At 39.9% G+C, this 12,007-nt stretch overlaps 1 non-coding gene across 1 annotated transcript; it reads left to right on the forward strand.

The window, feature by feature from the left end:
• Positions 1 to 10,986: 10,986 nt before the first annotated feature.
• Positions 10,987 to 11,061, forward strand: Trnat-ugu (transfer RNA threonine (anticodon UGU)). Its single transcript has one exon. It is a non-coding gene; the product is annotated as a tRNA-Thr (tRNA).
• Positions 11,062 to 12,007: the final 946 nt, after the last annotated feature.

Below are 12,007 nucleotides of genomic sequence, written 5' to 3' on the forward strand. Positions count from 1 at the left end.
GTGAACTCTAGATTGCGGTTTATTGGTAGAATCCTGAAGCGATGCAGTCCTTCAACAAAGGAAATTACTTACAATACGTTAGTTTATCCAGTCTTAGAGTATTGTTCAACTGAATGGGACCCTTACCAGTTGGGTCTCGTTCAAGAGCTTGAGAAGGTCGAAAGAAGAGCAGCAAGCTTAGTGACTGGTACATTTAGCTATCGCGAGAGCGTCACAAATCTCATAGGAAGTTTGAAGTGGGATTCATTTGCAGATAGCCGGCGCGTTAAACGGAAGGGGCTGCTCACTAAATTCCGGAATCCGATCTTCGCCGAGGATGTAAAGCATATATTATTACCACCAATTTTCAAGTCGCGCAATGATGACCACTAAAAGATAAGAGAAATTAGAGCTCGTACTGAGGCGTTCAGACAGTCGTTTTTTCTTCGAGCGATACGTGAGTGGAACCGGGGGGGAGTGGAATATGACTTTGGCGTGAATTGTGCCCTCCACCACACACCGCTTGGTGGTCAGCGGAGTATATATGTAGTTGTAGACGTAGAAACAGTATAACATATTTATCATCTCTGGGTACTTGGAGTATGACTCTGGGAAACTCTGATATTCGACTGGAATGCTAAGGACTTTGCGTAATTACCGTGCGATACATCCACAAACATATAAACTACCCTAGAATTAGAAATTATAACTTTTTGAAATTTCTCAAACTGGCTTTATCTCTCAAAAAGGCGTGCAAATTTGTTTATATCTAGGACATGTTTATGTCACTGCATCGTTAGACGAACATCTGTGATACGGGCTGCCAAACGCTGAAGGGCCGGATTGGCTTCACAATGATTCATTCTTTGATTATCTGTAACAGTTTCGATAATCGACACAACATCTATAATTTTTCCAGACTCATTTATAAAGTTACCAGCAAAGTCGAAAGCACGTCAGCATATTGATATCTGCAATGGATCAGAGTGGAGGAAAGCACTCTACAATTATTTTCTCAGTTAATAACCTCAGCCACACATTTTACACCCAAATGCAGTTAATGACGTAAGCCGCTTTACTTACAGATGCAATGTCAAATCCAAGAAAATTACTGAAATACGTTGGTGATTCTGTGAAGAGCGTGTCGAATCCCCAGTTCTGTGTTATAGTGGCAACTATGAGAGCAAATACGGGTAGTGATGTGAAAATAGATACCCACGGCGTTGGAAACTTCTGTAAACAACATACGTAAAACCGTCTCAGTAAGAACATCTACAACAAAAATACGTTTTTTTTAGGAAACAACTTGTATCTTACCTTTTGTTCACGTGAGACATCCTTGCAAGATTCTTCAATATAAGTAAGTTCCGCTCCAGATATGTGCTTGTGTTCAGATGGGGTATTCCATCCAAACCAGAATAAGATCACTCCCCAAAGGATGGAAAGTCCGCCAAAGAAATAGAAGATAAATGGCCACCCAACGGCGCTCTCAGCTAATGCTCCTGATGTCATCATTGCTATTACTGTGCCCAGCTGATCGCCTACAGTAACATTGAGAAAACAATGTCGTTATAGCTTCATTTTTAAAGAGGAAAGCCGATCGTTTCTCAAAGTTCCATGAACAAAACTAAATAAATTAAACAGATTAATATTTATTCAAATAATGATGCCGTTGTAACCAAGTGGTTGCAAAGTTATATTATTTTCGACCACAAACAATCCTATTGGCAGAACATCAGCAACTGAGCATTATAGCAGAGGTTGAAAATACCACTTCAGTTGCAGATTACTTTATTTTCACACGACCGTTCTGGGACTGTTACCCATATAAGTCCATCCTCAGGTGTCGTACTGGAAACAGCGATTCAATTGTGAACAGCCGGGCTAGTGGCCCCGTGTTCTTCTCTCTGTCAATAGATGCGAGCACTTTTGCCACTCTGGTTTACCAATTTGCCTCCTCGTTCGCATCCGCCACTTCCTGTTCTGCGCTCATAGGCAGCACACCGCGCCTGGTACTCGCAGGGCTCGGGGACTTCATCACAGCGTAAGTATCGTGATGTCATTTGTATACGAGGGTATTTCGGAAAGTAAAGATACACCATACGCCAGAGGAACAGAAGAGTTTTGCAGAGCAAGTTGGCAACACTGCTGTTAACCTTGAACCGTTAGCTATCTTCTCACGGTCGTTCGGCAGTTGAACGTTGCTTCTGTTTGGAGTAGGTCGTGTTTAAAATGGCTGCAGCGATTCAGAATCCCGCCAAATGCGAAGTGCTCTCCGTCATACGTTTTCTTCATGCAAACAGTCAGCGACCAGCGAATATTCACAAAGAAATTGTTTCTGTTTATGGGAACATTATGAATCGACGAAATGTAACGAAATGGTGTCGTCATTTCTCTGAAGGTAGGACCGATGTTTATGACGAACGAAGAACAGGTCGGCCATCTGTGATCTCTGATGCCCTTCTTCGGTGAACATAGGAAGCAATTCGTGCGAATAGACGTCTCACATTGAAAGAATTGCATCAGATCATACTGGACGTGTCAATGACAACTCTTTATGACGTTGTGACTGTCAAGTTAGGGTACAGGAAATTGTGTGCGGCCTGGGTTCCAAAACTGTTAACGGAAGAACACAAAAAGAAAAAGATGGGCTTTGCACTCGACTTCCTCACAAACTGTGCTGAAGCAGGTGATGAGTTCCTTGATCACATTGTGACAGGTGACGAGACGTGGGTTTATCACCATTCACCTGAATCCAAGCAACAATCAATGCAATGGCGCCATTCGAATTCACCAAAAGCCAAGAAATGCAAAACGTCGACTTCAGCAAAGAAAATCATGGCTTCTGTTTTTTGGGACAGACAAGCATTCCTCTGTTGGTATTTATGGCTCCTGGAACGACAATTAATGCTGCTCCATATTGCCAGACTTTGAAACGTCTTCGAAGGGCAATTCAAAACAAACGCAGGGAATTGCTGACAAGTGGAGTCCGCTTGCTTCATGACAATGCTCGGCCTCACACTGCACTTGTAACCAAAGCACAACTCAAACAATTCAAATGGAATGTATTGGACCATCCGTCATACAGCCCAGACCAAGCGCCCATCGTCTTCCATATCTTCCGTTACCTGAAGTCACATCTTGATGGAAAATCATTCCACGATGATGAAGAGATCAAAGATGAAGTTGAAATGTGGTTCCGACAACAGGCGGCAACCTTCTATGACTGTGGGATACAAAAGCTTGTGCACCGACTTAACAAATGTTTGGATAACGGGGATGATTATGTCGAGAGATAACAAATAATTCAGTTAATAAGATGTTACTGACATTTTCTAAATAAATGTTCTATTTAAGGACTGAGAGCCATTGTATCTTCACTTTTGGAAATGCCCTCATATATTTCCTACCCAGTGTGTCTGGTGCCACTTGCGCATTGACATAGGTTTCATAGCACCTAACCTGACGGCGGTTTCGAAATATTTTTTAAAAGTTTTGAAAACTTTTTAGAAAAAAATTGATTTTTCTTTTTTATGTGTGTTGCGGCGTGTGAAAATTATCTCCCGTTTTTTTCCACTGCCGGTACGTTTCTTGAGGATGGGCTTATAACGGTCCGAAACTGGTCGTGTGAAAATAAAGTAACTGGTATTGTCAACCTCTGCTATCTTCATCCAGTTTTGATTCTCAACAGTTTCTTATTCGCAAAGCATACCATGCTTCCCAAGATTAAGAATACAATGCTTGAGACATTCAAGAAAATATAACACTATAATTTTGCAACTGCATAATAGTGGAATGTTTCTCAAAGTTTTCTCTGAACTAATAAGAGGTTTCTCAGAACTATCCATACATCTTTCAGTTGCATTGAAACTATATACACATAAAGCCATTACAAGCAAACTAGAAGGCTGTACTGAACATAAGTCACCTGAGTAAACAGCAGTTCCCAAAACAGCATTTTCTTTGGGTGGGATCCATTTTGCCAGCAAGGAATGTGTGCATGGGAATACGAAACCCTAAAATAGCAAGGAAACTTATGGTAATCCAAAATTTAGGAAAGAAAACAAGGCAGCGGTACTGTCATTACCAGAGATGAAACGGATAGCTGTTTGACTGGATACCAAATGTCCAGATAGCTGAATGGCTGGCTACTCACCGGTCCGATATTCGGCTGAACATTTCCACAGAGCATGTCGTAAAGAGTAGTGTGAGCGAGCTCACAGAGGTCAGGAGCGGACGATCGGGCAGATTCCGCTGAAACTGGGCATCATCATTCATGAGTGAAGCGAAAGATTGACACATTGATTGTGTGACTTAACTATTCGATTTCTTGCGAAATGTGACCTATTTAACTTCTCGTTGTTGTTGTTGTGGTCTTCAGTCCTGAGACTGGTTTGATGCAGCTCTCCATGCTACTCTATCCTGTGCAAGCTTCTTCATCTGCCAGTACCTACTGCAACCTACATCCTTCTGAATCTGCTTAGTGTATTCATCTCTTGGTCTCCCTCTACAATTTTTACCCTCCACGGTGCCCTCCAATGCTAAATTTGTGATCCCTTGATGCCTCAAAACATGTCCTACCAACCGATCCCTTCTTCTAGTCAAGTTGTGCCACAAACTTCTCTTCTCCCCAATCTTATTCAATACCTCCTCATTAGTTACGTGATCTACCCACTTTATCTTCAGCATTCTTCTGTAGCACCACATTTCGAAAGCTTCTATTCTCTTCTTGTCCAAACTAGTTATCGTCCATGTTTCACTTCCATACATGGCTACACTGCATACAAATACTTTCAGAAACGACTTCCGGATACTTAAATCTATACTTGATGTTAACAAATTTCTCTTCTTGAGAAACGCTTTCCTTACCATTGCCAGTCTACATTTTATATCCTCTCTACTTTGACCATCATCAGTTATTTTACTCCCTAAATAGCAAAACTCCTTTACTACTTTAAGTGTCTCATTTCCTAATCTAATTCCCTCAGCATCACCCGACTTAATTCGACTACACTCCATTATCCTCGTTTTGCTTTTGTTGATGTTCATCTTATATCCTCCTTTCAAGACACTGTCCATTCCGTTCAACTGCTCTTCCAAGTCCTTTGCTCTCTCTGACAGAATTACAATGTCATTGGCGAATCTCAAAGTTTTTACTTCTTGACCATGAATTTTAATACCTACCCCGAATTTTTCTTTTGTTTCCTTTACATCGGGGAGAGGCTACAACCCTGTCTCACTCCTTTCCCAACCACTGCTTCCCTTTCATGTCCCTCGACTATTATAACTGCCATCTGGTTTCTGTACAAATTGTAAATAGCCTTTCGCTCCATGTATTTTACCCCTGCCACCTTCAGAATTTGAAAGAGAGTATTCCAGTTAACATTGTCAAAAGATTTCTCTAAGTCTACAAATGCTAGAAACGTAGATTTGCCTTTTCTTAATCTTTCTTCTAAGATAAGTCGTAAGGTCAGTATTGCCTCACGTGTTCCAACATTTCTACGAACCCAAACTGATCTTCCCCGAGGTCGGCTTCTACCAGTTTTTCCATTCGTTTATAAAGAATTCGCGTTAGTATTTTGCAGCTGTGACTTATTAAACTGATAGTTCGGTAATTTTCACATCTGTCAACACCTGCTTTCTTTGGGATTGGAATTATTATATTCTTCTTGAAGTCTGAGGGTATTTCGCCTGTCTCATACATCGTGCTCACCAGATGGTAGTTTTTTGTTAGACCTGGCTCTCCTAAGGCCATCAGTAGTTCTAATGGAATGTTGTCTACTCCCGGGGCCTTGTTTCGACTCAGGTCTTTCAGTTCTCTGTCAAACTCTTCACGCAGTATCTTATCTCCCATTTCGTCTTCATCTACATCCTCTTCCATTTCCATAATATTGTCCTCAAGTACATCGCCCTTGTATAAACCCTCTATATACTCCTTCCACCTTTCTGCCTTCCCTTCTTTGCTTAGAACTGGGTTGCCATCATAGCTCTTGATATTCATACAAGTGGTTCTCTTCTCTCCAAAGGTCTCTTTAATTTTCCTGTAGGCCATATCTATCTTACCCCTAGTGAGACAAGCCTCTACATCCTTACATTTGTCCTCTAGCCATCCCTGCTTAGCCATTTTGCACTTCCTGTCGATGTCATTTTTGAGATGTTTGTATTCCTTTTTGGCTGCTTCATTTACTTCATTTTTATATTTTCTCCTTTCATCAATTAAATTCAATATTTCTTCTGTTACCCAAGGATTTCTATTAGCCCTCGTCTTTTTACCTACTTGATCGTCTGCTGCCTTCACTACTTCATCCCTCAGAGCTACCCATTCTTCTTCTACTGTATTTCTTTCCCCCATTCCTGTCAATTGTTCCCTTATGCTCTCCCTGAAACTCTGTACAACCTCTGGTTTAGTCAGTTTGTCCAGGTCCCATCTCCTTAATTCACACCTTTTTGCAGTTTCTTCAGTTTCAATCTGCAGTTTATAACCATTAGATTGTGGTCACAATCCACATCTGCCCCAGGAAATGTCTTACAATTTAAAACCTCGTTATTTGATGTTATATCTGAAAATAATTTGTTCATTTGCAATTGAAATTACAAAAAGTATCATCAGTAAAGAAGAGATCTCTGTAGTTTTTGATATAAACAGTGGCAATAAAAAGTTTAATTGTTTGTTGTTGGGCGAAATTGAAATTTTTCATAGTGTGGAACTAAAAAAAGCTGATATGTACCAATACCCTAGTTTGTTTTCTATTCTTTTGTTTTGATTTGTTTTATTACACTGATCAACAAGATGTTTGTCCATAAATATGATTACTGATACCATTGAGTAGTTACCCATTTATCGAATATTTATTTAAACTTGTTTGAGATACATTGATGATTTTGCAAAATGTAGTTATAATAAGCCATTTAAACTAGTAGAAGATATCTAGTGTACCTTAACCCTAATGACATATTTCTTCTCTGATTAGTACTTCAACTATGAAAACACATTTGACAACGAAACATCAAAATAAATCTCAGGATATTAATGAAGTTATAGGCGCCCGTGAAGCTCCATCATCTTCAGCTGCCCCCAAGACAAATCCGTCTTCAACATAGAAAAAATAAAGTTGAATAGCGAATTGCTTTGGGACATACACGACGTATGAGGGACAAATTCTATTATTTAATAGCAGATTTGACTGCACTAGACAATGAGCTATTATCTATCAGAAACGACTGGACTTACAACAGTCCTAGAACAAGTTTTACAACTCAGCTGGAACACGGAGCTCTTGCAGTGAGATCTTATCATAGTTGTCATGATGATGAAAATATAGCAAAGAAGCGTACATAACGCCATTGTGCTGGGTATAGTGGGAAGAATCTCATTTTTAAATTGTGATGCAAAAAAAGACAACAGAGTTGCAACTAAAATGGGTGTTTATTTAGTCGGTGACTGGATCTCAAACCAACCAAGGTTTGCCAAATAAAATGTGTAAATAGCAGTGACCGAGGTGTGTACATAAACTTATAATCCCAAATAACGTTAGTTAAAGTTAACATTGGTTAACGAACGTTATTTGCGACCATAAGCATATCTGCTCACTATCTTTACTTCCTCTTTGATGGACATTTTACTAGGAAAACATTGGTTGATTTGAGAACGCCGCATCCCGAAACCGGTCACCGACTTAATAAACATCCCTCTGGTTGCAACTCTGGCTGTCTCCTTTTGCATCACAAAGAGACTTAATTCCGTCGCAGTTTGCAGGGATATTTTCCAAAGCAAACGCATTTACTCATTAATGACACAGGCGCTAACATGGAGAAAGCTGTTCCTGAGATTGAGTATAATTCATCTAGATGTTCCATTTGCTGCAGATGATTATAACTGAGCCATTCAAGGTCCAGGTTGAAGTAGAAGGAATAATCGCTTCTGGTATATGTCTCATACACGCTTCAATGATTCGAGCTTAGCTCACAAAAAAAAGTCCAGAAGGAACTAAATTTACCAAAGCATCATTTGGTGCAACTTATCAGCATGAGACAGATTTCCACCTTTTATATGGTACAACGCTTCTGGAAACAAAAACCGGCAATGTCTGCATGTGGCTGTTCATGATAAGCTTAGCAATTTGATGTCACATCAGTGGTGTTTGATGGAGAAGTGGGTAAAGCTTTTGAAGTCCTTCAAGAAATTGAGAAAATAAGTTCTCGTCTCTCCTGCATATCCAAAGTAAAATTACATGTTGTGGTATAAAATAAGTATTAAGATAAGGTAGAAACAGCAGAAAGGGCCTCTGAGTTACAACAGGGCCTTATTGGAAACTGGATTAGAAAGTCGTTTCAGCTTCTTAAGTGAAGATCCAAATTACTCGACTGCCAACTTTTTAAACCCAGATTCGACACAGATTGTTTGGAGATTGTTGAGACTGAAAGAACTCAACAGAAGATCTCATAGGAATTTTGCGAAGAATTTTCCACCAGTAGCAGGTCGTCTCGAATGCCAGCTGAAAAAAGTAGAGAAGACAAGACTGAATCAACTATCTCTCGCAAAACTCACGACACGTTTTGGGGATTGCTTTCACGAGTTGGTAAATAAAAATAATAATAGTCAGTGTGATGTGCAAGAAACAAGCATGATTACAAGTGGTATTAGGTATTACTTGAAAACAGCCGAATCATTTGCAGCTCGACTCAATGCCAAAATCTCATGGAGCTTCCATAATTTATCTTTGAGTATCTAGAAACACTATCAGTATCATTAATAGTATGAATACTAATTTATTCTTTTGTTAAATTAATTTGTTTCTCAATGTTTTATGTCAATTAATTCCAATTTTTTGTGTTAAGTATCTTATATATGAATTAAATAAAGTTGATTTTGTGACTTTTCCATAATTTATTGAAAATCTAGTAACCTCCAGATTTTGGCCTACTATCTGGACCCAGTCAGATAGTAAACTGTGTCAGATAGGGCTGATAATGGCTAGCTGTAGCATATCCGTTTCATCTCTTGTCATTGTCATTGACCCTAAAGATAATGATTCCTCCTTCTTGTAGTATTAATATAAATAATTATGTATCACATAAAATGATTTACTGTGAAATGCTCACACTGTATCACACAAACTTTAAGTCCTACATCTTTGAATTAGGTCATCAACAAAAGTTGCATTTTGATTTGGTAGTAGGCCTACATATGAATTAAATGTTTAAATGAATGGAGGTAGCTTTCATGTAATATAAATATTATTATGTAAAGAATCATACAATATAATATAATTATTAAGGAATAATGTATGAATGTTTTTAATTTTTATTAATTATTGGACAAAGAAGTTGAGGTAATGACATTGAATTTCAACTGACATTTAATTTTTTCTAACAACACAAGTTTCAGAATTCTTGCAGATGCACCAACAAATTGAAATTTATATGAATAATTTTAAGAAGTGTAATGTATGGGATTTTTCTAATTTTTTCTCACATTTGATTTTACTGTGGACCAGTAAAACTGTATGAATGTTCTACAGATTTTTGGTAGGTAACTGAATGAAGTCCAAATGATCAGATATCTTTGATCTCATTATCCTAACGATCTCTTTCTGTCACATCCGCTCTTTCTACTCAATTGCAGTAAATTTATAATTTCTTATGTAACTAAAAGAAGAAGTATATATGACAGTAGTATCTGTTCCCGAAAGAACAGTTACCGTCGATGACCATGCAGCTTTGCTAGAAATGAAATGATAATTAGACACCCTAGCTGCAAGCAGGCGTTGATACACTTCATTGGGGACATGTTGAAAATGTGTGCCCCGACCGGGACTCGAACACAGGATCTCCTGCTTACATGGCAGACGCTCTATTCATCTGAGCCACCGCGGGCACAGAGGATAGTGCGTCTGCAGGGACTTATACCTTGCACACTCCCTGTGAGATCCACATTCCCAACATGTCCACAACACTACATTCGTAGTGCGCCTAATAGATGTTTGCCCATCATACTCATTACTCGTGGCAGATTAATCTACCAAGTCCTGTACGAGTTCGGGCATAGCGTGTGCGTTCGCACAAGAAGGTCAAAGGCCGGGAACCCATATATTTAACTATATATGACGGTAGTATCTGTTCCCGAAAGAACAGTTATCGTCGATGACCATGCAGCTTTGCTAGAAATGAAATGATAATTAAATAGACACCCTAGCTGCAAGCAGGCGTTGATAGACTTCATTGGGGACATGTTGAAAATGTGTGCCCCGACCGGCACTCGAACCCGGGATCTCCTGCTTACATGGCAGACGCTCTATCCATCTGAGCCACCGCGGGCACAGAGGAAAGAGCGTCAGCAGGGACTTATCCCTTGCACGCTCCCCGTGAGATTCACATTCCAAATATGTCCACAACACTACATTCGTAGTGCGCCTAATAGATGTTTGCCCATCATACTCATTACTCATGGCAGATTAATCTACCAAGTCCCGTACGATGGGCAAACATCTATTAGGCGCACTACGAATGTAGTGTTGTGGACATGTTGGGAATGTGGATATAACGGGGAGCGTGCAAGAGATAAGTCCCTGCAGACGCACTATCCTCTGTGCCCGCGGTGGCTCAGATGGATAGAGCGTCTGCCATGTCCCGGTCGGGGCACACATTTTCAACATGTCCCCAATGAAGTCTATCAACGCCTGCTTGCAGCTAGGGTGTCTATTTAATTATCATTTCATTTCTAGCAAAGCTGCATGGTCATCGACGGTAACTGTTCTTTCGGGAACAGATACAACCGTCATATATAGTTAAAAATATGGGTTCCCGGCCTTTGACCTTCTTGTGCGAACGCACACGCTATGCCCGAACTCATACGGGACTTGGTAGATTAATCTGCCACGAGTAATGAGTATGATGGGCAAACATCTATTAGGCGCACTACGAATGTAGTGTTGTGAACATGTTGGGAATGTGGATCTCACGGGGAGCGTACAAGGGATAAGTCCCTGCTGACGCACTATCCTCTGTGCCCGCGGTGGCTCAGATGGATAGAGCGTCTGCCATGTAAGCAGGAGATCCCGGGTTCGAGTCCCGGTCGGGGCACACATTTTCAGCATGTCCCCAATGAAGTGTATCAACGCCTGCTTGCAGCTAGGGTGTCTATTTAATTATCATTTCATAAAAGAAAAAGGTTAGTTTGTAACTGAAGATAACTTAGGATACAAATTTGCAATGGTATGTTCTATTAATTGTGTTACTTTTAGAAAGAGGTTTGTAAGAACTGCAGAAAGTTTGACACATGAACATAAAATTAATCACGTTACTCTAAATAATGATGACGTTTCTTTATCTTTAGTTGGATGTGTAGATGATACCTTTGTTGCATTTGGTAATACCAGAATTGTTGTGAACATTTGAATGAAGACATTTTGCATTTTGGGTTGAGCATATCTGTGTGAATAAAAACCAACTGCTGCGTGTATGAAAGAGCATCACTTGAGAACAACTCGAGCGATGTGGCTGATATTTTTGTTGTGTTCATAATTGTTGGGACAAGGTTTGTATGAAAGAAAATTTGTGGAAAATCCAACGGAAAAGTCGGAAATTGGGATGGTCCTTTTGTATGAAAGTCCTTATGAAAGAAAAGTGACGGTCGATTTGACAGTTCTGCTGTCACATGATTTCATAAATGAAAAAATAAAAAAACTATTTTGATGTCACTTCTTGGTAATCTGGTGTGCTGGAAACATTTCGTTTCAGTCTGTGTTTTATTCCTCTGGAAAAAGTGCCCCCAGTGAGGCGTTGAAATATCGATTGTCGCCCACACAGGAGAATCAATTACGTGATTGTCGACTCAGTGAGACAGACGAACAGCGTAGACAGTGCTTGGAGGCAAACCGTATACGAATCTCTCGAGCGCGATCCATTATGACTCCTGAACAAAGTATACAGTCGAGTTTGACTCCCTCAGTTAGAGCTTACACACTAAGTAATTTTGTAAGTCGACAAAACAGACGGCCAAACGTGACAGTTCGAATTGAGCCTTTGG

The sequence above is a fragment of the Schistocerca serialis genome, chromosome 1, assembly GCF_023864345.2.
Source record: "Schistocerca serialis cubense isolate TAMUIC-IGC-003099 chromosome 1, iqSchSeri2.2, whole genome shotgun sequence".
Classification (NCBI taxonomy): domain Eukaryota; kingdom Metazoa; phylum Arthropoda; class Insecta; order Orthoptera; family Acrididae; genus Schistocerca; species Schistocerca serialis.